Genomic DNA, 24977 nt, shown 5'->3' with positions numbered 1-24977 from the left:
GATCATCAACTTGGAAGACTATGAGGGTGAGGTTCAGAAGGAGAAGCTCGAGATTTCAACAATATTGGAATCACTCAAGCCCGTGCAGGACGTACTATCAACGCACACTTTGCATACTATTGCTTGGCAACGGTATCAGTATGTGAGGCGGTGGGGCTAAACAACAAAGATGATCTAAATAACTGGGCTTTAGATCCTGTCATATAGCCCATATAAATTGTTTTAGACTACAATTATTATGTGCAATCAATCAACCTTAATTTGTTGAAAATACACCTTGTACATTTATGGTGTCTCGATATTTTGATAACCTACAAGTCTTTATAACTATTTCATTCGGGGTGCTTTCACAATTAAGTGCAACAACGCACTTCTGAGTACCACTTTTCGCCACTCCTTGATATCCTTGTCATTACGACACCGTTGGTTTAGATTAACAAGTGAGGTGGAATGGCTAGTTCACAAAGAAAGATGTCTTGCGGGTCTATAAGACCAGTGTGTTGGAGGGGTGGGTTAACTAACAAAAAGTATACTCACGTCGTGGTCCTACATTCACTACTAACTAGATCATCAAACATATGTAATAGTTTGTTTAACCAAGTTCAATGTTTTCCATAAAGATTCAATCACCCTCTCTATATTTCAAAAACAAATACTCAAACCATGAATCCAAACCACTTCGCCAACAAAAACAATGGCAACCATGTCAGACACAAAAATAAATAAATCCAACATCGCCAACAAAAACAATGGTTCCATACAGACACAACTATATAAATCGTAAAAGGTGAAAGTTTAAAATAAGCATAAACAGGTCAATAAAAAGTATTACCCTTGCGGCCATATCGTCCTGCTCTACCTACGCGGTTTAAGTATACTTGATAGTCAGGCTCTGGAGGATATTCACAATTTTTAACTGGGATATCATAGTTAACCACCAGATTAACCTGTGAAATAAAATATAATTATCAGACTATAAAAAGTTAAAAACATAAGAAATGGAAAGGGATGATACAAACCCGAGACTGATCAAACCCTGAAAAGAGAAAATCTGCTGATATTAGAATCCGATTCGACCCGTCTTTGAATTCTTTCAATATCCTATCTAGATCTTCGCCTGCAATTGCATTTTTAATTGTTGTTACCGCATAACCACACTTAACAAGCACCTCATGTAACATTTGAGCACGATTTGAAGCTCTGACATATATAATTGTTTGCCAGACTCCATCGCCCAACTTCAATATTTTATCCCTAATTACCATAAGCTTTGAGATGTCATCATCTAAGTTCACTTTATACTGCTTGAAAGAACCTAAAGACAATTCTTCTTTGTTAACAGACAATTGGTGGAATTCTTGTACAAAAAGATCTTTCTCAAGTGTTGATACAAAAGGCTTCACTTTGTCACTGAATGTAGTCGAAAACAGCAGAACCTGCACATTGTTTTTGCTTAAATCAATAACATATACAGAACTCGATTAACATAATTAATTAGTTGTTGTTGTTATACTGACAACACACCTGGCATTTGGGACTCCACCTGACAATTTCCTTCATTATCCTTACAGCATCATCTTTGTAAGCACGCTGAACAAAATAAACCAGATACGTTAAAGAAAATGACAGATAACAAGCTGCAGACAGCTGTTAGATATTTCATTGCGGTATAAACAACTGCATGTAAGCGGCTGAAGTTGCCAAAAAAGACCAGTAATTTGGATATGCATAAATGATACAAACACCATTGAACAAACACGTTACTTTTCTATACCCTATAACAGGTTGATAACTTAAGGACTTAGATCAGATAAGCTAGCAGACATATTACAAAAGCGATTAAAGATGAATGTTCAAAACAAGCAAATAGAATATACCATCATAGGATCTGCCTCCTCAAGCACAATGATCTTCAAATTAGATGTACGCAACTTGTTGAGTGCTATCAATTGATAAGTAGTACCCGGTGAGCTGATAACGACCTGCGCTGTCACTGGTGCTCTCTTCGAGACTGGGATATGATTATAATTAGCTTTAGATGATATATCGGCAGGAAGAACCAAATCCGATGTTATGCCAGTAAACTGTCCCATCTTCAGTACCACTTCCATAGTCTGCACCATCAAAGATATTATTATTGTAATTATGAAATCACAAACTGAGCAGTCAGACAACCTCCAAATCAAAGAAAAAGAAAAAACGGTGTGTCTTGTTTTAAACTGAATTAGCGTATCGGTCAAAGAACACAACATCTATGAGGATAATATATATACTTTGTAATTAAATCAAGCTTACAGTTTAAGGTAGCATGTAAACATTTTCAAGAGATGGTCCCTATCTAATGTAAGGTAATGTTTTTTTTCTTTTGTCTCCAATAAACGAAATTTTATTGCAAGCAGATACAACTACTCTTGAGTTAGTAATATAAAGAGAATGAAACACTAACTAACCTCAGTAGCGTGTCCTCTGGTTGGACACAAACAAAGAGCCTGGGGAGCAGGTAGCGTAGGATCAACGCGATTGAGCATAGCGAGCACAGAACAAGTTGTCTTCCCGGAGACCATAGGCGCCTGAGCCATGACATTCTTGTAAGGCGGAGTTAGTATCATCGGCAAGCTCATGGACTGGATCTTAGTGGGCCTCACAAACTTCATATCCACACACAGTCCCTTCATTAACTCAGGAGAGAGATTCAAATCTTCAAATTTCTGTAAAAAAAAAATCAAAACCCAATAAACTATAATTATTAGTTTAAAAAAGAAAAAAAACAAACAACAGCAACATCATATGAGTGAGTGTGTTTAGTTAACAAACATAGCAGTTTGGCTATGAAAAGGGCATCTAGCGCTGTGGAACTGATGAGCTGTCTCCCAAGACTTCGGGATCCTCAATGCGAGCTTCTTTTGCTTCGCTCATGTATGGGAGTCGCCAAGCTTTTGTTCGGTTTGAGAACATGCCAACCTATGTATGTGGGGGAAGCTGTTTCTATATTTGACAATGGTCTTCGACGGGCGATTGAGGACATCGTGGTTTGTGGAGGTCCGTTCTTTGGGGATCTCCAATGGAGGTTGGCGTCACTTCCGATCCGTTATGGGGGGTTGGGTCTCTGTTCGGCCGAGGATGTATCTACATATGCTTTTGTGGCTTCGAGAGCACAGTCGTGGTGTTTGCAAGACCATATTCTTCGGGGTTGTGATATTCATTGGTTGGACTCTGATTATGGGTGTGCGATGGATCGTTTACGTACTTCACTTCCAGATTTTGATCTTAGCGGGTTCTCTAATAAGGACACCGCCCCCCCTAAAGCCCAACATGTTGTGGCGAGTGCCTTATTTAGTGGAATCGTCAAGAGTTTAGAAGTGAAGTTTGATCTATCCCCTCGCCAAAAGGCGGTGTTTGAATGCCTTCGGGCTCCTCGGGCTCAGGATTTTCTAACGGCTATCCCCATTGAAGGATTAGGCCAACGTATGTCGGGTTTGGAGTATCGGGCTATCCTTAAGTACCGGTTAATGATCCCTATGTTCCCGACGGATGAACCTTACCCAATTTGTCGCAAGGTCTGTTTGGATTCTTTTGGTGACCATGCGGTGCATTGCAAAGAATTGCCTGGCATTAAATACAGACATGATCTGGTTAGGGATGTTCAGTGTGATGTTCTTAAACGGGCAGGGATTTCTGCTAAAAAGGAGGCCCCTGTTAACTTTCTCACGGATCCTATTGAAGGGAGGTCTACTTTACGACCAGCTGATATTCTTGTGTTCGGGTGGGCAGGGGGGAAACACGCCTGTGTGGATCTTACAGGAGTGTCTCCTCTTGTTGGGCTCAGGGACCGTGGGTTTGTTGTGGGTCAGGCTGCGTTGAAGGCTGAATCGGGCAAAGTTGTTAAACACGAGAAAGCTTGTTTAGATAATCAACATGTCTTTCTACCATTTGCCTTTGATACATTTGGTTTTCTGGCTCCAGAGGCTGTGAAATTTTTGAGTAGGGTTCAGCGCGTCGTACACGGAACCTCTTCAGCTTCTAGGTCTCAAAGCTTCGTTTTTAGCAGGATTGGCTTTGCTGTTCAAAAGGGGGTTGCGGCGCAGCTTGTTGCCCGTTTGCCTGCCACTTTATTGTAATCGTTTTATAGTAAATTATATAAAACTTCGATTATTTATATAAAAAAAAAAAAAAAAAAGTTAACATACAACTTGAATGTCGGAATCTTTGTCGAAGAAAACATTAACTTCTTGTTTGAACTCGTGGGAGGAGTAAGTGGAGAGTAGTTCTTCTTCGGACTCATTCAGGAGGTCCAAAGTTTTCTTACAGAAAATGGATATGGCGGAAGTTGAAGCGGCGGAATTGCTCCTGAAATTGACAGGTTTAAGGACGCCCCTGCGACGAGTAAGAGCACTCACATCCCCTCCACCGTCTTCAACCCTATATATATATATATACATACATACAAATAAATAATAATTTAACCAAATAAAAACACTACTTAATTCAACATAACATAGATCAGCATGCCATAGCACCATCATCATCACACATGGCAGGCAAATCCAACACGATTAAATGGTAGCTGAAAATTAGGGCTTACATTATTATTATTAAGCATACACATGAAAGAAAAGAAGATATATACAAGCAATTCGAAGTTCGTTCGTGTAAACCCTAATCTAACGAAGCCCTAAATCAATCTGAAAGTAAAAGACGAACCTGAAGCCCCGGTCCGTGTTTGAAGGTGATTGATTGATTGATTGATTAATTGATGGATAAAAATCAAAAATTGATTCGGAGAAACGAGAACGAATCGATCCACCAGTACGTGTTTGTAAAACAAAGAAAATAAAATAAATAATATTGTCGACAGTTTAATTTGCTTATTTTAAGCATAAGCAGCCTATAATTTTTTAATTTTGTAGGGATATGGTACTAAACCCGGTTTTACGACCCTAAATTTATTATGTTTGGCTTATTTTATTATATGGACTAATACATTGTTATTGGGCTGAGGGGGTTTTGTGGAGGTAACCCTAACTGGGCTAGGCCCATTAGGGTACCATGATGGTGGCCATGAGACTCTCTATATAAGGAGGTCTCCACCTCCTTATCAAGGGGTCATGCTCAATAAGAGCCACCACCATTTTTTTGTGTCTGTAAACAAGAAATCCTCAGGATATCTTAGCAGTCACCTCCACACCCCAAAAAAACCGTTGTAGGTCTCAAGCAGCTGAAGAAGAAGATCAAGACGTGGTTCGTTCATCTCGAAAATCCGTGGAAACATCGTCATGGATCAGGTCAGATTCATTTCGTGCTTCGACATTGGCGCCATCCGTGGGACGGCAACGAACTACCCTTCGATCTTCATCTCGGCTGTCAGATCTCTCCCAGAAAAAACCCAGATCTGGAAGTTTACAGAAAAAGGCTTCAAGGCTTGTTCTATTAAAGCTCAAAAAGATCCATAGATCTAAAAAGAGGCTTCCAGATCTGTGCAAAAAGAAACGGCCTGATTCGAATGATCAGGTATCCGGATCTGTGATGGTTTTAAATCTGCTCCGAGCTTCAGATCTATCTACGTCTGATTTACAGATCTAGGTCTAGATTACAGACCTGGATTTTAGGTCTAAAGTTGCAGATCTGGTTCTAAAGTTGCAGATCCAGAAATTACCAGACTTCCGCCACCATGTACGCGCGCCCGCGGATTCTCACCCCGCAGCCGTGCATGTGCCGCCGCGGAAACCACCATCTGGGTTTTGCGCAAGAGACCTCCGCCATGCACGCGCACTCACGAGTCACCACTCCATCGCCGTGCATGCGCGCATCAGGCCTCGCGCCAAACTTAAAGGTTGTGAATCCTCATAATATCCCATATGGCTACGCGCCAAACTTCAAGGTTGGGAATCCTCATAATATCCCATATGGCTACGCGCCAAACTTCAAGGTTGGGAATCCTCACAATATCCCATATGGCTACGCGCCAAAACTTAAAGGTTGGGAATCCTCATAATATCCCATATGGCTACGCGCCAAACTTCAAGGTTGGGAATCCTCATAATATCCCGTATGGCTACGCGCCAAACTTCAAGGTTGGGAATCCTCATAATATCCCGTATGGCTACGCGCCAAACTTCAAGGTTGGGAATCCTCATAATATCCCGTATGGCTACGCGCCAAACTTCAATGTTGGGAATCCTCATAATATCCCGTATGGCTACGCGCCAAACTTCAAGGTTGGGAATCCTCATAATATCCCGTATGGCTACGCGCCAAACTTCAAGGTTGGGAATCCTCATAATATCCCGTATGGCTACGCGCCAAACTTCAAGGTTGGGAATCCTCATAATATCCCGTATGGCTACGCGCCAAACTTCAAGGTTGGGAATCCTCATAATATCCCGTATGGCTACGCGCCAAACTTCAAGGTTGGGAATCCTCATAATATCCCGTATGGCTACGCGCCAAACTTCAAGGTTGGGAATCCTCATAATATCCCGTATGGCTACGCGCCAAACTTCAAGGTTGGGAATCCTCATAATATCCCGTATGGCTACGCGCCAAACTTCAAGGTTGGGAATCTCATAATATCCCGTATGGCTACGCGCCAAACTTCAAGGTTGGGAATCCTCTTACCACATGCTCATGCACCACATATGCTCACGCATCACATATGCTCACGCATATTACACATGCTTACGCATCACATGCTCACACATCACAGTCTACGCGCACGCTCATGCAACATCTGCGCGTGGCGCGGGACATAAAGTAGCTCGTAAGACGCCTCGCGCGCAAGTTTTTATTATTATTACAGCTCATAAGACGCCTCGCGCGCAAGCTGTCATTATTCTTATAGCTCGTAAGACGCCTCGCGCGCAAGCTTTATTATTCATACAGCTCGTAAGACGCCTCGCGCGCAAGCTGTCATTATTATTACAGCTCATAAGACGCCTCGCGCGCAAGCTGTCATTATTCTTATAGCTCATAAGACGCCTCGCGCGCAAGCTGTCATTATTCTTAGAGCTCGTAAGACGCCTCGCGCGCAAGCTCTATTATTCATACAGCTCATAAGACGCCTCGCGCGCAAGCTGTTATTATTATTACAGCTCATAAGACGCCTCGCGCGCAAGCTGTCATTATTCTTATAGCTCGTAAGACGCCTCGCGCGCAAGCTCTAGTATTCATACAGCTCGTAAGACGCCTCGCGCGCAAGCTGTTATTATTCTTACAGCTCGTAAGACGCCTCGCGCGCAAGCTCTAGTATTCATACAGCTCGTAAGACGCCTCGCGCGCAAGCTGTTATTATTCTTACAGCTCGTAAGACGCCTCGCGCGCAAGCTCTATTATTCATACAGCTCGTAAGACGCCTCGCGCGCAAGCTGTTATTATTCTTACAGCTCGTAAGACGCCTCGCGCGCAAGCTCTATTATTCATACAGCTCATAAGACGCCTCGCGCGCAAGCTGCTATTATTCTTACAGCTCATAAGACGCCTCGCGCGCAAGCTGTTATTATTCTTATAGCTCGTAAGACGCCTCGCGCGCAAGCTCTATTATTCATACAGCTCTTAAGACGCCTCGCGCGCAAGCTGTTATTAATATTACAGCTCATAAGACGCCTCGCGCGCAAGCTGTCATTATTCTTATAGCTCGTAAGACGCCTCGCGCGTAAGCTCTATTATTCATACAGCTCATAAGACGCCTCGCGCGCAAGCTGTTATTATTCTTATAGCTCGTAAGACGCCTCGCGCGCAAGCTCTATTATTCATACAGCTCATAAGACGCCTCGCGCGCAAGCTGTTATTATTATTACAGCTCATAAGACGCCTCGCGCGCAAGTTGTCATTATTCTTATAGCTCGTAAGACGCCTCGCGCGCAAGCTGTTATTATTCTTAGAGCTCGTAAGACGCCTCGCGCGCAAGCTCTATTATTCATACAGCTCATAAGACGCCTCGCGCGCAAGCTGTTATTATTATTACAGCTCATAAGACGCCTCGTGCGCAAGCTGTCATTATTATTATAACTCGTAAGCCGCAACTCGCGCAAGCTCCATTATTCTTACAGCCAGTAAGTCGCCTCACGCGCAGGCTTTATTATTATTATAGCTCGTAAGCCGCAACTCGCGCAAGCTTTATTATTCTCATAGCTCGTAAGCCGCAACTCGCGCAAGCTTCATTATTATTCTCATAGCTCGTAAGTCGCCTCACGCGAAAGCTTCATTATTATTATAGCTCGTAAGCCGCAACTCGCGCAGGCTCTATTGTTATAGCTCGTAAGCCGCAACTCGCGCAGGCTCTATTATTATAGCTCGTAAGCCGCCTCACGCGCAAGCTTCATTATTTTTACAGCTCGTCACCATCATGGAGAAAACCTCCCAAAACTCAAAGACAATAAAGACAAGGCCAAAGAAAAGGGAAAAAACCGCCTCATAGCCTAACACACCTCATAAAGTCCAGCGCTCCACCTAGACGCTTGCGCGCCCAGGAGCAACGCTGGACTTGGGGGGGCTTGTAGGGGTATGGTACTAAACCCGGTTTTACGACCCTAAATTTATTATGTTTGGCTTATTTTATTATATGGACTAATACATTGTTATTGGGCTGAGGGGGTTTTGTGGAGGTAACCCTAACTGGGCTAGGCCCATTAGGGTACCATGATGGTGGCCATGAGACTCTCTATATAAGGAGGTCTCCACCTCCTTATCAAGGGGTCATGCTCAATAAGAGCCACCACCACTTTTTTGTGTCTGTAAACAAGAAATCCTCAGGATATCTTAGCAGTCACCTCCACACCCCCAAAAAACCATTGTAGGTCTCAAGCAGCTGAAGAAGAAGATCAAGACGTGGTTCGTTCATCTCGAAAATCCGTGGAAACATCGTCATGGATCAGGTCAGATTCATTTCGTGCTTCGACAGATGGATAAAAATCAAAATTTGATTCGGAGAAACGAGAACGAATCGATCCACCAGTACGTGTTTGTAAAAAAAGAAAATAAAATAAATAATATTGTCGACAATTTAATTTGCTTATTTTAAGCATAAGCAGCCTATGACTTTTTAATTTTTTAAAAAGTTGGAACATATTTTAAAAGTTACAAAGTTTTAACTTATGAAAAAAAAAAGCTATAAAAAGGTGAAATAAGGGATCCTTTGGAATGACACATTTCATTTCGTCTCTCGTTCCTTTATACCAAACGCTACCTAAATATTTTCTTATGTCAGGACCCGCCTCCGTTTCTTGGTAAACGAACAAGCGGTCTGACACGTTACAACTTCTCTTTCTCCCTTCTTCTAATCAGTATAACACTACACACACGTTTTCTTTTTTACTAGTTCTTTTAACTTTTCTACCTTCAATTGATCTACGGCCAACATACCCAACATGCCAAACGCTCGTTTACGCACTTAGAAATGTGGGCAGGTAGGTTTTGTTTATCAAAAGACCTTTAGTAGTCTAGTGGCAATCAAGTTGAGTTATAAATATGTTTGTTCTTAAGTGACTAAGAATTGTAGTTTCAAATACATGTTCAATATAATTTAGAAATATAAGTATAATAAAAATAGATAGCTAAATAAGGTAGGCTTAATTTACCATGTTGGATTTGTTTTTAGCCCCATTGTTAATCTTGGGCCACCAGTCATGTGCTAGTAAGCCCATAAAAGTTAAAACAACTCCCATCATTGTTACGGGCCGATATACCTTTACACTCGCAAGTAGAGGTGTACATTGTACAAAACCGGTTTGGTTAAAGCATGGTTAAAACCGGTTTGATCCAAACCGGTTCGGTTTATAAATCGGTTTAGAAGCGAGAGAGGCCGACCTGGTCCAGGTCGGTTCGGTTCGGTTTAGATCCGGTTTTAACCTAATCGGTTCGGTTTTAAAACCTGTTTGGTTGTTCGAAAGGGGAACCAGTACCAAAACCGGCCGTTTGAGTCGGTTCATGAACCAGTTTGGTTGAAACTGATTTTCTAATCAAACCGGTTCAGGTTGGTTTGCCATGAATTGGTCTAAAACCCGTTTTTTTTTTGTACTTCTCTACTCACAAGTCATATCACACGTTGCTAATGCTAATATATTAGGGCGATGCTGGGTCGAAATCTAAATCTAATGAATAATATTTGGGCTTGGTGGATTTGGTATTTTGGCATCAAGAAGTTTCTTCACAGGCAGGGACGGATCTATGTTTAAGGGTGCGAGTTCACGGGAACACACAGAGTTTCGAATTTTACATAGAACATATATATAAAATATGATAGTGAACCCACATATACTTTGTGAGTGAAACCATTAACAAATTGGATCTCTGGTCCAGTAGTAAACATCCCTTGTTCCTATTGTTAGAATCCGGGTTCAAGCCCCTCTTTAAACAACTTTTTTTTTAAATGGCTAATTAATCATAGCTTTTATCTATGCTCACAATATAGTGACATTCCAAGTAGCAAAACATTCAGCAACAACCCACGTTATTCAATACTTTAACTCCATCATATCCCAACCGAGCCACCATCGACCGGGCACTATGAGATATTTCTAAAGTGAGTCGTCAAACTTTCAATCATCATCTTCAGGTAGTTAACCCTAGAAGAGAATAACTATAGTGTTTTTTTTCCCAAATTCGAAAAGACCATCATATCTGTATTATGTGTTTTTTAATTTCTCTTATGTTATTGTATCGTATTCTTGTTATGTGACAAACCTTAACGACCTAAACCATCTAACCGAACTGAACCGTCAAATCGACCCGAATAGTGAGCCCACCGTAAAAAATTCCTTGATCCGTCACTATTCACAGGTAGAGCTATTCGACTATTCGGATGCACATTGATTTTATGTCTTTACCATATGGGGTTTTAGCTACACTATGGAACCATTTCGTTCCTATTAAAGTTAATATTTTGGTATGGCGGATTTCTTCAAATTGACTTCCTAGATTCGTCCAAATCTGGTCGACAAATTGGAGGAGACTATGAATCATTTGTTTGACACTTGTGGCATTGCTTCGAGTGTTTGCATCAATAGTATTAAACGGCTCACCTTCTAATATATAATTCAGACCTATATATGGCAACCATATATTTTTGTGTGAATGACCAGTCCCATCGAACATGTGCCAATTACCTCTCAAACCATGTTTTTAATGTCAGGAATCTTTCATAAAGATATTAGATAGCGACTTTAGGGATATTAGAGCAATCTCCAATGCAGCATATCTGTTTTTGTTTCAAACCGTCAACTCAGCATGCCATGTCAGATTTTAAACCAACCTACAAAAACTTTTATTTCTACTCCAGTGGTTATTAGGTTTGTGTTTCAGAGTGCCAACTCATCACCTACTTTTCCCTCCATAGTGAATTATCCCATCTTCAAAAACGGTTTTGTTTTTCCAATACACTACACTTCCGGGACCCACCTCCAATGGGATAAGGCACCTGTGTTGAATTTCAAAACAGCTCCACATAGGATTCGAAACACCCCATTAGAGATGCCCTTAGTTCATCATTTTACATGCTCTATGAAATCACTATTGTCAACTTGAATTTCATTTTAATCTTACAACACTTTAAATACAAATTACTGGACTAATAATATGGAGAGAATTACTCCTCTAAAATAAGAAACTATTGACTACATATTTACATTGAATACATTGAATACAAATTACTGGACTAATAATAGCCGTATGTGGATCTTCGTGTGTCGATACATCGAGCCCAATCTGCATCTGAAAAACCTAGTAAAGTAGTGTTAGGTGGACGATCAAATGTTAAACCATGTGATAAAGTGCCTTTAACATAACGAAGAATCTTTTTTACTAGCTGGAAGTGATCGGTTGTGGGATTTTGAAGAAATTAGCTAGCTTGGTTAATGGCATAGGAAAGATCAGAACGGGTGATGGTGATATATTGAAGAGCGCCCACAAGAGAGCGATAAAGAGTAGGATCATGGAATGGGTTGCCGTGAGAGGTTAAAACATCTTTGGATGTGAGAGGAGTGGCAACCGGTTTTGAGTCAAGTAAACCGGATCGGGTGAGGATGTCGTGGGCATATTTGGATTGGTTTAGAAATAGACCCTTTTGTGTGTGATGAACTTCGAGTCCGAGAAAGAAATTTAGAGGGCCAAGGTCCTTAATTTTAAATTCTTTGATTAAACATGATGTGAAGTTGTTGATGAAATGTGCATTATTCCCGGTGATAATGATGTCGTCAACATAAATTAGAAGATAAATTAAGATACCTTGGTGTTTGTAAACGAACAAAGATGTGTCGGCTCGACTGTTGTGAAAGCCACAATTGAGAAGAAAGGAGCTTAATCGCTGAAACCAAGCTCATGGTGCTTGTTTTAAACCATAAAGAGCCCGATTGAGTTTACACACATAGTTGGGTCGGTTTGAGTCTTCAAAACCCAGCGGTTGTTCCATAAAGATGGTTTCGGTGATATGGCCATTAAGAAAGGCGTTATTGACATCTAATTGCCAAAGGGACCATTTGTTAATGGTTGCGAGGCTAAGAACAACCCGGATAGTGGAAGACTTGACGACCGGACTGAAGGTGTGAGAGAAGTCTAGACCCGGTATTTGAGTGAATCCTTGGGCCACAAGACGTGCTTTGTAGCGATCAATGGACCCATTAGATTTATATTTGATTCTATAAATCCATTTAGAACCAATGATGTTGGTGCTAGCGGGTCGAGGAACAAGGGTTCAAGTTTGATTAGCATGAAGAGCTTTTAGTTCGTCATGCATTGCTTGAATCCATTTAGGGTTTTTGAGAGCGGTTTTGATGCCTTTTGGAATGTGGGAAGAGAATAAAGAGTGATGTAGAGGATGAGTGATGGTTTGAGAGAGATTAGCAAAGTGTTTGGGTTTGAAGATCCCGTCCTTTGCACGAGTGGTCATGGGATGAGAGTTAATGGGTTGGTTGTTAGTTGGGTTTGTGGTTGTGGATGTTGCGGAAGGTGGAGTGGGTTGGTCGATTGGGTCGGATGGTAGAGAGTTTTGTGGGCCGGATGTTGGGGAGTTTGGTGGGCTTGATTGAGTAGAGGGTAAGTGGGCTGTGGGTACGGGGACAGATGGTGGGCTGGATGAAGGGGAGTGAGACGGGCTGGATGTGTTTGTTGGGCTGGATAAGGGTGAGGGAAGTGGACTGTTGAGGGGTTCAGTGAGGGGGTGAGGTGGCGGTATATCATCACAGAAAGGTATGCTTGGTTTGGGTGGGTTCGAGGATTTTGGTATTGGTGATGGTGTGGGAGGGTTGGTGGGTATGTGTTCCTCAAAATTGGTAATGGGTAGATTAGTATTATTGGTTGATGTCGAGTTTTGATGAAAAGGGAAGACGTCTTCATCAAATTTTGCATGTCGGGTTGTGTAGATACGACCCGAGTGTGACACCCATCAAAGATGCTCAACGTCCGTACAACACTAAGTTTTAGATTAAGCATCTCAACGTTAAAATGACCGCCTCTTAATAAATTCTTAGTCATTTACCCATCACGAGTTGCGCAAAGCCAATCTTGCATACCGCACACAATATATAGGGATAACCGAATCACACACTGAAGAAACACTAAGTGACCCCGGCAGATTACGAATAATCTTAGGGTCAAGTAGATGTTTCCCACGAGGGTTAGGTCCGGCAAAGATGGTTATTCTTCTGATGACCTGCAAAACAGACACCGTGAGCTCGTCACTGAGAAGGGGGGGTACCTCCTTGTGACCACCATCCGGCGTGAGAATCAGACTAGATTGCTCTGAATATAAATGTATATTAAGAGAAATAGCTAGAGCAGATAAGATATATGATGGTATAAGATCGTATATGATACCGTTCCAAGGTGTTGGAGTATTTATAGCCGAAGGTAGGTTTCCAAGCAGGTACAGCCAGCTGTATAATATTCATTTTCTACCAACTGTGGGCTACGCACGTGCCATGCTGGTGGTTGGTGGGTAGGCAGCGGCTGATAGTGACATGGCCGGCTGTGTACTATTCCTTTTCCACCAACTGCAGGCTATGTACGTGCCACGACAAGGGTTGGTGAGTAGGCAGCGGCTGATAGTGACATTTTGTACTAGAGCGTGCTCCTCGTCGTACTGTTGTCAGTGAGCTGTCACCATGTGATTGGTTCATGGGCTGCTTTGGTCAGATCTTGTCTATTTTGTCCATACCTTGGCAGGTATAGTACAAAAGATCATCCAGAAGCGTACGGACTGGCTCATTTGGGCGGGAGTATTCCCGCCTTGCTCATTCCTTCTTCAGGTGACATTACTGAATTATTGAGAGTTAGTGCCTTGTGCGTGTAGCCTTGCTATTAGTGCGGGTAGCCTTCCCTGATGGCTTGTATCCGCAGCTGCGGGAACAGGCGGGGTACTTCACCATTGGGAGGCTTTTCCTGCGGGAACAGCTGGCGTACTGCAAGTAAGGTCTTCATCTCTCTGAGCATGGTGGGTCCTGCGGAACCAGTTGGTCTTTGCGCAGACGTCCCTCTTCAAGGTGAGTCTTGCGGGTCCAACTGGGCCCTGCTGGGACCTACCTCTTCAAGTCCCCCCAGTCCAATGTTCTTCTCATGAATTGTTAATGAGGTGAACTTTTGGACTTAAGCAAAGGGTTTTGAAAAGGGTAGTTTTAAGGTTTTCCGTGGGGATTCTTCCCGCGGTTTTCCTAATGTCACGTGCAGAAATTCCCGACTTTTCTGCTTGATCTTTGGGTATGATGCGGGTAGGTGTGTAACCTCCTCGCAAGTCAGGAGCGTTGAGTTTCATTTGTGTAGATTCTCCACGAGGTTTTGGTAGTTTTAGACATAGTGATCAATTATGTTAAACAACCAATTCCATCTTGGAGCTTCAAACAATCTAGTTCTCAACGTTCCCGCTATGCGGGGATGTTATTTCCCTTTCCACAAGCATGGCCCAGAAGATCCTTCTTGGTTTTAATTCCCTGCAAGTGCTAAGTATGTGAAGGGTTTCGCCTTGACACTGTACCCGCACTCGTCTTATAGTTACTTGACTTCCAAGGTATTCTTGGCTTCAATTCCCTGCAGGTGCTAAGTATGTGAAGGGTTTCGCCTTGACACTGTACCCGCACTTGTCTTACGGTTTCTTGGTTACCAAGGTATTCTTGGCTTCAATTCCCTGCAGGTGCTAAGTATGTGAAGGGTTTCGCCTTGACACTGTACCCGCACTTGTCTTACGGTTTCTTGGTTACCAAGGTAAGGGGGTATATTCCCTCTTATTTTTGAATCTTTGTTTCACGCATATTTTAGTTTAACTTAGCAATTTCTTTAGTTTGGATAAGTTAACCTTTCAACGTGGCAGATGATAGGTTAAAGTTTTGTTCTCTTTCGTGATTGCGCGGGTAAGACCGTCACTTTCACTTGGCTAAACTTTACCTATATCTGACCTGCGTGAAGGTTTTCCTCATCTTTTCCCTAGAAATTTTCTAAGTGTTTTAAATAAGTTAACCTTTCGACGCGCGGTTGTCAATAGGTTGATGTTCAGTTTCCTCTATCATGATTGTGCGGGTAGGACCGTCACTTTCATTTAGTGGGATAACCAAACTTTACCTATAACTGACCTGCGTGAAGGTTTTCCTTAGAAATTTTTGCCGTTTCTTGTGTTTATGCGGGTTTTGCCGCCTTCCACACGCAACGACTTACTTCCTCACTTATTTATGCGGTGAATATCGGCATCAGTGTTTTGAATAAGTTATCCTTTCGACGCGCGGTTGTCAATAGGTTAATGTTCAGTTTCCTCTATCATGGTTGTGCGGGTAGGACCGTCACTTTCATTTAGTGGGATGACCAAACTTCACCTATAACTGACCTGCGTGAAGGTTTTCCTCATCTTTTCCTTAGAAATTTTTGCCGTTTTGTGTTTATGCGGGTTTTGCCGCCTTCCACACGCAACGACTTCCCAACTTATTTATGCGGTGAATACCGGCATATCAGTGTGGTCAGATCATAAGTATAAATGTAAGACCATCAGCGTCAATGTGATAAAGAGAATCATTTCCATTAGAAGAGGCTTTAGGCCTTTTCTTTACAAGTTTGGAATTGATCTACATGCAGCCTGTGTAATTGAGCTCCCTTCCATGTTCTTGGGATGGGGGTGTCATCGAGCCTTTCGAGCCGATATGCACCTGGTTCGGAATCTCATTGTTTACGCAGTATGTAGTCTCCAACATTGAAGCTGCAGTTTCATCCGTGTTTTCCCCAACTGGGGTTCTACACGCATTAGCCTGCTTAGCGTCCATTACGCCACGAGGTGAGTGAGTTTCCCATTTCTGACGAATGCTTCGACGACGTCCTTCAAGGATACGCATTCCTCCGTGGTATGGCCTTTTGTCCTGTGGAAGTCACAGGATTTGCTCTGATCAGCGTTGTGACGCTGTCGGATTATTGGAGCCTTTGGCCATGGGAGCCTCTCGGTGGCAAATATTTCGGTGACGCTTTCGGTGAGTGGCGTCCATCTGGAGTTCCGGTTCGACGACTGCATGTTATCCCTTCCGCCTAACCGAGGGTGCGAGCCGGATGAGGTGTCAAAGTTTACCATTGACTGCCAAATACCAAGCTTCCTCGTTTTGTTTTGTCGGGCGGTAAGGACGTTGTTTTCTCTTGTTTTTTGAGTGTAGAGGTTTGTGCTCTGGGGAAGATCTCTACCCAGTTGCTTTTCCGTTTCCGCGAAGCGTTTAGCTGTTGTCATGATAGCATCCCACGTGGATGGCATGCCATCTTTACCCGTTAAGGTGCGGATGAGCTCTGGGTCTTCCGCGCCCTGGATGAAAGCAGCGCGAACAAGATCTTTGCTAATAGTGCCCAGACTTAGCTTTTTTGAATTGAAGCGCGTGATGAAGTTTAGTAAAGACTCATCTTCCTCTCGGATGCAGTTGAGGATCGTCCATTGCTCTTCAGTATACTTTCTTTGTTGACTGAAGTGTTGGCTGAACTTCTGCTGGAAGTCTGCCCAATCGTAGATGTGATGGACCGGTAGACGGTCGAACCACGCTCTGGCTGCCCCAACAAGCGTCATTTGGAACATGTAACACCACGTGGGTTCCGTCCAATTGCTGACGGTTGCCCCCGCTATGAATCTGTTCAAATGATCGTCTGGGTCAGATATACCATCATATGTGCCTATGTTGGACATTTGTTTGGCACTTTTCGTGGCAATTGCTTCCGCAATGTCCCTTGCAAATTTGGACGTTCCCGCATTTGCAACAGTTGGTCTGAAGGTTTTAGAGAAGTCACGTGGGTTTCCACCCGCGTTTTTTGGTTTAAAGGTTTCTCCAAAATTTCTTCTGTGGAAATCTGCTTGTTTACGCTTCCCTTTCGCCCCATGGCGCGGGTTTGCGTCACTGTCAGATTCTTCCCAATCTTTATCATACTCGCACTGATTACTCATGTTGAGCTGTTGTCGAGTGCTTCCGATTTCGTCAGCCTGTTGGAGTGAACGTAAGCGTTCATCCAACTCAGCTTGGAATTCCTTCTGACGTGCTTCCGCCCACGCTTTAACTTGATCAAGTGTTTGGCGGGGGAGCCTCGTCTGTTGTCTCTCCAACTGGGTATCGGTGAATCCCAGGGGAGGATTATTTACTGCACTTGCCCCGGGTTGGGTAACCGGGGTAGTGTTCGTAAATATTGTGTACTCGCCGGTGTTCCCCCCCAGTAGCTGGGGTTTTGGTTACCGGGGTTTCTTGGTCACTCGCTGGCCTTGGCACCGGAGTAACCTTAACCATCTTTCCAGAGGTTTTGAAAAAACTGAGAAAATTAGTTCTAGCTTTTATGCACGGATGGCGCCAATGAAGAAACACTAAGTGACCCCGGCAGATTACGGATAATCTTAGGGTTAAGTAGATGTTTCCCACGAGGGTTAGGTCCGGCAAAGATGGTTATTCTTCTAATGACCTGCAAAACAGACACCGTGAGCTCGTCACTGAGAAGGGGGGGGGGGGTACCTCCAAAGATGGTTAATTCTTGGATCTTGTTTTTATTTGTGATTGATTTTATAAATTTAAAAGCTGTTTTGGTTATAGTTCGATCAACATATTGATCTTAGAGTTATGATGCGACAACAAAGTATATATTAGACTACACAAATATGTTAGGTATAGATGAGAGCAATCAACGTACGCAACGTAATAGTATCATCACACAGACAAACGAAAATAAAACAAGAATACGAGAGTCACATGATTTGATCAAGACGACTTATATCCACGAGCTGCAATTAGCTTAGTACACATTTCAATGACATAAGAAGAGGTGTATATGAGATAACGATCCAGGTTTATAACTCGGACCCCAAGAAAACAATTATGGACCAAAAACAGACTGAAATCTTCTAAGCCTTCAGTAAACCTAACGAAAAATGTGATTGTTACTCGATCATATCAACCACACTTCACATGCATGTAACCTTATTTTGAAATCAAATTACATTGCAAATAAATAAATATATCTTTGTTTTTTTTAACATTTAAGGAATGTTACTCATGGGATTCTTTGATTGTGAGTGTAGAATATGTAATAAGCCAAAGTGTAAAGGAAGAGTTAACGACCCAAATGATATAAAAAGGAAGAGGAAGCATACCAACCTAGGATTCGAGTTTTAAATATCTCTATGATCTTTGTTGTTTTTTTATGAACACAGAAAATTTCTTTACTCCTTATCGTATGTGGGGCTTGAACCCAAGGCTTCCCACTGTTATTGAGTTGTTTTTGTTATTTAACGAATTTTAAAATTTTGGGTTCATATTTGATAATTATTTAAGCAAAATTTTGTTTTAATAACATAAAGTATAAATGATCCCGGGTCGATAATGATCCGTATTTGAAAATGTGATCAACGGCATTTCTAATTTCACTTCTGTTTTTAAGGGCAATGTATCTAGCAGAAAAGTAACTTTAAGAAGAAAATATGAATTTGCTTTATTACATGTAGAGATGAGCAAATGATACTTGGAACCTTCAATACCAATTCGATACCCATCTTTTGAGGTTTCAGGATCAGTACGGTTCATTACAGTATCGGTATTTTACCGATTTTCCCTCTGTACCGGTTATATTTTTAGCTATTTACAGTATCATTAATTTTGATACCGATACCAAGCTTATCTCTAACTACAGGTTTGTTAGGAGAAGGTAAATAATAAGTGTGAGAAAATAATTGGGATTTCGGACAAGTGTTTATTTTCCGGCTTTCAAGTTTTAAGTGCTAAAAACAAATTGGGCTTTGGATCCTTCCAGTTCCCGATGGCCCATATCAAAATGATCCACCATGGAGTAAAAAACACTAAAAAATATGCAATCATTCCCGATTATAAAAACATTATTCTTTAAAAACACCTCACCTGACCCCGACACATACAAAAGGGCCCACCTCCATCTTATTTTTTCTAGTTTTTACCTAAAAACTTATTTCAAAAATGAGTCTAAAGAATCTTGTCCACGATAATTAAAAATTGATAACGTGTAAAAACACCAACCCTCAAAGACCCCTTATTGTGTATGCCGTTTGTACTATTCAATATAATTCTTAAAACTGTTTTGACTACAATTATGTGCAGTCAATCTTAATTTGTTGGAGTTATGTGAATATACCATCTTACACCTTGTAAAATAGCGACATCTCTAGTGTCTTGATATCTTGATAGCTTGAAAGTCTTTAATTCTTTGCATGACTACAAATGTTTAAAAGCCACGTCTACTCAAACTGTGTTGAATTGTTTGAGTATACTGGCTACTTATGCATCTTATTTGGGGTGGCTCATTGATTAAGAAAAGTTGTCCAACAATGCACACGGCTTTTTGCCACTCCCCTTATGTGTTTATTTCATGATGATCCCATTGGCTTACCGCTTATATCAACAAGTGAGGTGGAGTGACTAATTGATAAAGGTGTCATGTACGTTAACATTTTCATCTTTGTTTCAACAACGTTATGTGTCCGGGTTTCAATGTTCGACAAGACTCCCTATTAATTCCATTATCCGAGGTTTGTCTTCTTAAAAGACGTGGTTAATGATTAGGTTGCTTTTTTTTTGAATGACTTATATTTAACGAGCTAGGAAAAGCTAGAAAGTGTTTTAGCATCTCCATGTGTTATCCACGAAAACGAGTAATTGATAAGGAAGTAGAAATAAAGTATTTTCCCCTCAGCTCACATGAGAAGCCCGCTTCATTCCGAGCTTGCCAAATGATCCATCACACAATGAGAATGATGGCATGAGTTACTTTCCTGTTCTTACTAGTTATCAAAGGCATGAGAGGCCTGATTTAGTATTGCGTGTTTAAGATTTAAAGCACCAAAAAATAAAAAAAAAGAGAGAACTATCATGAGAATGTTGACTGTGGTTTGCTCTTTTTGTTATTTCCATAAAAGAAAAAAAATGAATGCTAGAATTACCTTTTATATATCTTTTATTTTATATATATTTATACTATAGTATTCATATTAACTAACGAGTCGTTATGCTATGTGTCTCGAAGATTCTATTTTCTAAATCAAATATGTTGAAAAAAATAACATAATAATTTTCAAAAAGTTTGGTACTTAGATTTTGATATTTTCACAAAACGACATCAATTATGCATACCACATGGGTAGGGCCCATATAAGTCACGTGTATGAAGGTCCCACTATATTTACCATGCCAGCAAATTATGCTTTCTTGCCCCCCTTCTTTTTTACTCATTAAATAAATAAGTCGTTACCTTTCAGTTTTTCTAAACTCGACTGCTTTTTTTTACTATTTTTATTTGTTTGTTACACGTTATCATTTACTATAGAAGTTATAATATTACTGCTTTTAAAATAAAAAATTAATCATCTCATGTTCTTTAAATTAATGTATTTTAGGGTAAATAGAGTGTCCATCCCATCCAGATCATCATCGGCCTGAAAGAGGCGGGGTAGTGTTCACGTTCACCCCAAGCCATTCGGTCCTGATTTGTTTAGTCCCCATCCTTTTTCTCTTGTCGCCTACCTAATTCGATGTGGTGACCCTAAGCCAGGGTGTAATTTTTCGGGCCCGTGGGACACGAGGTGGTGTTTCTGACTGTCTTGAGACCTCCTCGAGAACACTCCTTTCACCCTTGGAATCAAAATTATTGTACCCAGTGCTGTAAAAATCCCGACTATGCATCGATTAATCGCTAGTCCCTACTTCACTGATTAATTTTGGGCTGGTCAGCTAATTAATCGATCAACTGTCAACTCCGGATAAAATCGGCGGTTTCCCGCGAGATTCTAACCAAAACCAGCGGTTCCCGATGAGACTCCGACCAAAATCAGCGGTTCCCGGCGAGATTCCAGCCAATTCCCGGCCAAAATATGTTTGTGTACGTATAAAACTGAAAATTACATGTAAAAATGTGTACATGTATATATGAAACTGAAAAATATACCCAATCCGATTAATTCCGATTAATCGCTAGTTCTCAGTCCACCGCCTGACTATCTACTAGCAATTTTTTCTAACATACCTCATGCTCATTGTTATCCAGGCCATATTTAAGTTCACACTTTATTTGTAAATGTTTATATGCAGCATGTTAGTCAAGTATACATATTTTTAAAAATATTCATTCAAAATATAAAAAATATAATAAAATTACACCGAATTTATAATTAGCCTAATGCGGTTGTACCTTTCCTTTTCCCCATGTGAGGTTGATTTTTAAATTCATTTTATATTTACCGACATTTTCGATATTTTAACCCTACTTTCTTTTTCATAACACTAGAAAAATATTAAATTAATTTAAAATACTTAAAAGACAAAGCTATGCGACATTCGGAATCATTAAGCATAATTAATCCAAAATTTATTTAAATAATCTTTCAGATATAAAGCAATCCTTGATAATTTGTGGTCAAATAAAACTAGACAAAATGGAGACTTAATTATTTTACAACTCATCATTATACTAAACAAAAGAAAAACATAAAACAAGTATTTAACTATTTATACATCTTTCATATCCGTAGATATTAATCCAAACCCGACCCGAGTAACTGAAACGGGCTAACACTTAACAAGGCTACTAATATATATTTTATATCACAAAAAAAGTTCATTGGTGGAAGTAGCACACCAGGGCCCACCAGTCACAACTAATGCTTTTCAGCAAAGTTGTTAACAAGTGCTAGAGCATTACTTGTAACATGGGCCACACTAGTGATTTGAGCCCGAACCGACGACTTGACCCGGCCCTCCATGGCCCGGCCCCCGAACCCGTCCATACAAGTGTTCTCGTCCGTTAGAGCCGAACTGACCCATGTTTGAACATTACTCATATGAAAAATGAACTCTTGACCCTTGACCTTGTCACAATTTTTTAACTCCTTGATGGACTTACTGACCCGGTCCAAACTATCACCAACTTCCTCTAGGCAATCTCCTATAGCGGACCGTTCGCGGGGTTTTAACCCGTTTAATTTTTTTAACTTGTTTAGGTAAGCCTGGGTCGACTGAGACCGTTTTAGGCTTACAGCCAATGCAGTCCGGGCCAATTGGGCCGGACTGGATTGGATGGAATTGGCGAATGGGGAAAGTGATTGTTCGCATAAGGCCGGGTAAGTGACCGAGGCGCAAGATGACTTGATGAAGCTCGAGGTGGGTTTGACCGTGGTCGAGGTAGCGGTTGTGGCTAGGTGGAACATGGCTAGGATGAGGAGTGATGTGGCTAGCTTGGAGTCCATATTGTTGGAGTCAAGTGATATTAATGTTATGTGTAAGATATGTTGATTGGGTGTGGGTATTTATAGAAGGTGGTTAAGTGGTTATGGGCTTGGATTGCATTGCTGGAGCCGTGTGAAATGTGGTGTAGCCGTGTTGGGTTTTGTCGGGTTTAGATAGATTTTGAGCATGTGGTGCAAAAAGGTAAAAAAAAAAAAAAACTTATTATTATTTTATTTTATTTATATTATTTTTTTATTATAATGTGGAAGGAATTTCATTCTTTTAAAACTATCTGATGCATCAAGTCTCAAACGTTAACTTAGTCATGTCTATTGTTACATCAGATTATTTTGGACTTTCGTTTCTAGGCTCGATACACGTAAATCACTAATTAACTTACTTTTCATGTTTATTCAGGTTGTTAATTTCAAGTTTTTATTTCACTGTATCTAATTTGGAAAATTTAGCAGACCTGTCGAATTTAGAATTCTTATAAAATGATATCACTTGTATTGCTTAATTATTCAGTTTTTAATCAAAAAATTTAAAATATTTTTCTGTTTATCATTATGGTTTCTCTTTGCGTCACCAAACATGACAAAAACCACTTATAAAGAAACATTTAACTTGCGTTAATAAAAACATATTTTACTGGCAAACTCATGCACCTTCTTTAATCCAACTCCTTAATCTGCATTCTACTCCCAATAGGATTTGGACTCTCAAACTGACACCGAGTCTCAAATTCATAACAAATAACATATTTCCATCAAAACCTGACACCGATATATCAGTCTTGTTTAAGTTTTTGGATTTATTAATCATAGGCAGCAAGGAGAGATTAGGTTTTCTTCACTATCGACACATAAAACAAGCATTAAATTACGGGTATAGTCAGTTGAGCTCGGTCGTTTTCTACTATCTATTTTGTTTCACACGTAAAAGAAGAAAAGCGGAACACTATCACTATATATTATTCTTATTATTAAATAGCATGCTTATGTGTCCAATTAAAAGAAAAGAATGCAAATCATAACTTTTCAACTTAATATTTGGTATTTTGTTACTAGAATTTTCTTTAATTATATTCGTTTCAATTAATACACCTGTAATAGCAATTGACATTCTTGCTTAATGGCATCGGGTGATGGTTAAGGCTTGGGATACTCGAGGTTTCATTTTCATGTTCGAAACCTCGTGACTCAAAGGGGTTTTTTTACAGTGATGAGTTTCCTCATTAATGGTGTTTTTGGGTGACTCAAGTTTGAAACGTCAAAATCAGTGTAGACAGTTGAAATCACATATCAGGAAGTCTCACTCAGGTAATGGGGTGGATCCAAACACTATTCAAAAAATAAATAAAAAATTACACCTACAATATAATATTATGTCTAGTGCTTTAACTAAAGCGTAAAAAAGTAACTATCATGTAAGCATGAGTCTCTCACTAAGAACTTTCGTTATGGGGGCTTTGGGGCGCTCAAGGGGTGTCTTTGGGCTTGAACTCCGTCGAGGGGCGCTAAGAAAGGGGCGTCCAGGGGGGCTCATGAAGACCGGCGCTATGTGGGGGAAAAGTGGGCCCTTTTCCTCTTATACACAACACACACGCACACATATATATATGTGTGTGTATATATAATGGGGCGTTAAAGGGGCTTTCAACCACAACGAGACGTTGTAGAAAAGGGCTTCGATGTTTCGTTTTTTACGTGGCGATGACGTGAAGGTGTTTTAAAGCCCCACCATAATGAAGAGCCTAAGTATTCTCACAAAAACACGTAATATTTAAACAAAGAATTGGTTTGATTGCTTAGAAAAGAGTCTGGCGACACACCCAAGCCCTTACGCCGGTTAAACCCCTGACGCCCAAGCCCCTTCACGCTCTTCGTGCATTGCACGTTTCGGTGTTTAACGCCACTTCCAAATGATGCGGCATTTATGGGGCGCTATTAGAAACCAACTGTGTTACATAATGCTAACAATAAAAACCACTATTGGTTACACCATAGTACCATACAATTAGTTGAAGAGTTAAGGAATCGAACCTACCACACCTCCTATAGTTACACCATACTATGGTTTGTTATGGATAACCCATGTCACTTGTTTAACTAGATTTTTATTTTTTTTCGTTAAATAGATTTTTCGTCCATATTACTTCTTGTCCTTGTTAGGATTCTGGCTCTATTAAGAGCATGCACACGTTATATGTGGATGTTAGAATATCTAACTGCCAACTAAATAATAATACATGCTTGTATAATAGAATGTATAAAAAGGACAGTTTCTTTCTTTCTTTTTTTTTTTTGTAGAAACAATTTT

The 24977-nt window shown here is 40.8% G+C and overlaps 2 pseudogenes across 1 annotated transcript in view; both read right to left on the bottom strand.

The window, feature by feature from the left end:
* Positions 1 to 9598, bottom strand: part of LOC143569771 (DEAD-box ATP-dependent RNA helicase 38-like) — a 45490-nt pseudogene extending 35892 nt beyond the window's left edge. Inside the window, exons 1-6 of the transcript XR_013141794.1 lie at positions 9573 to 9598; positions 4188 to 4419; positions 2451 to 2708; positions 1878 to 2114; positions 1525 to 1590; positions 1020 to 1436 (exon numbers count right to left, since the gene is read on the bottom strand). The product of XR_013141794.1 is annotated as a DEAD-box ATP-dependent RNA helicase 38-like (transcript). The remainder of the gene's footprint in view (positions 1 to 1019; positions 1437 to 1524; positions 1591 to 1877; positions 2115 to 2450; positions 2709 to 4187; positions 4420 to 9572) is intronic.
* Positions 9599 to 21776: 12178 nt separating this feature from the next.
* LOC143569757 (21 kDa protein pseudogene) lies at positions 21777 to 22700 on the bottom strand (annotated as a pseudogene).
* Between the last annotated feature and the right edge of the window lie 2277 nt (positions 22701 to 24977).

Source organism: Bidens hawaiensis, unplaced genomic scaffold, assembly GCF_021521415.1.
Source record: "Bidens hawaiensis isolate Kalapana, Puna unplaced genomic scaffold, B.hawaiensis_p1.1 tig00024648_1, whole genome shotgun sequence".
In the NCBI taxonomy this organism is placed as follows: Eukaryota; Viridiplantae; Streptophyta; class Magnoliopsida; order Asterales; family Asteraceae; genus Bidens; species Bidens hawaiensis.
The sequence above is the reverse complement of the archived record's forward strand: the minus strand, read 5'-3'. Positions and strand labels throughout refer to the sequence as shown.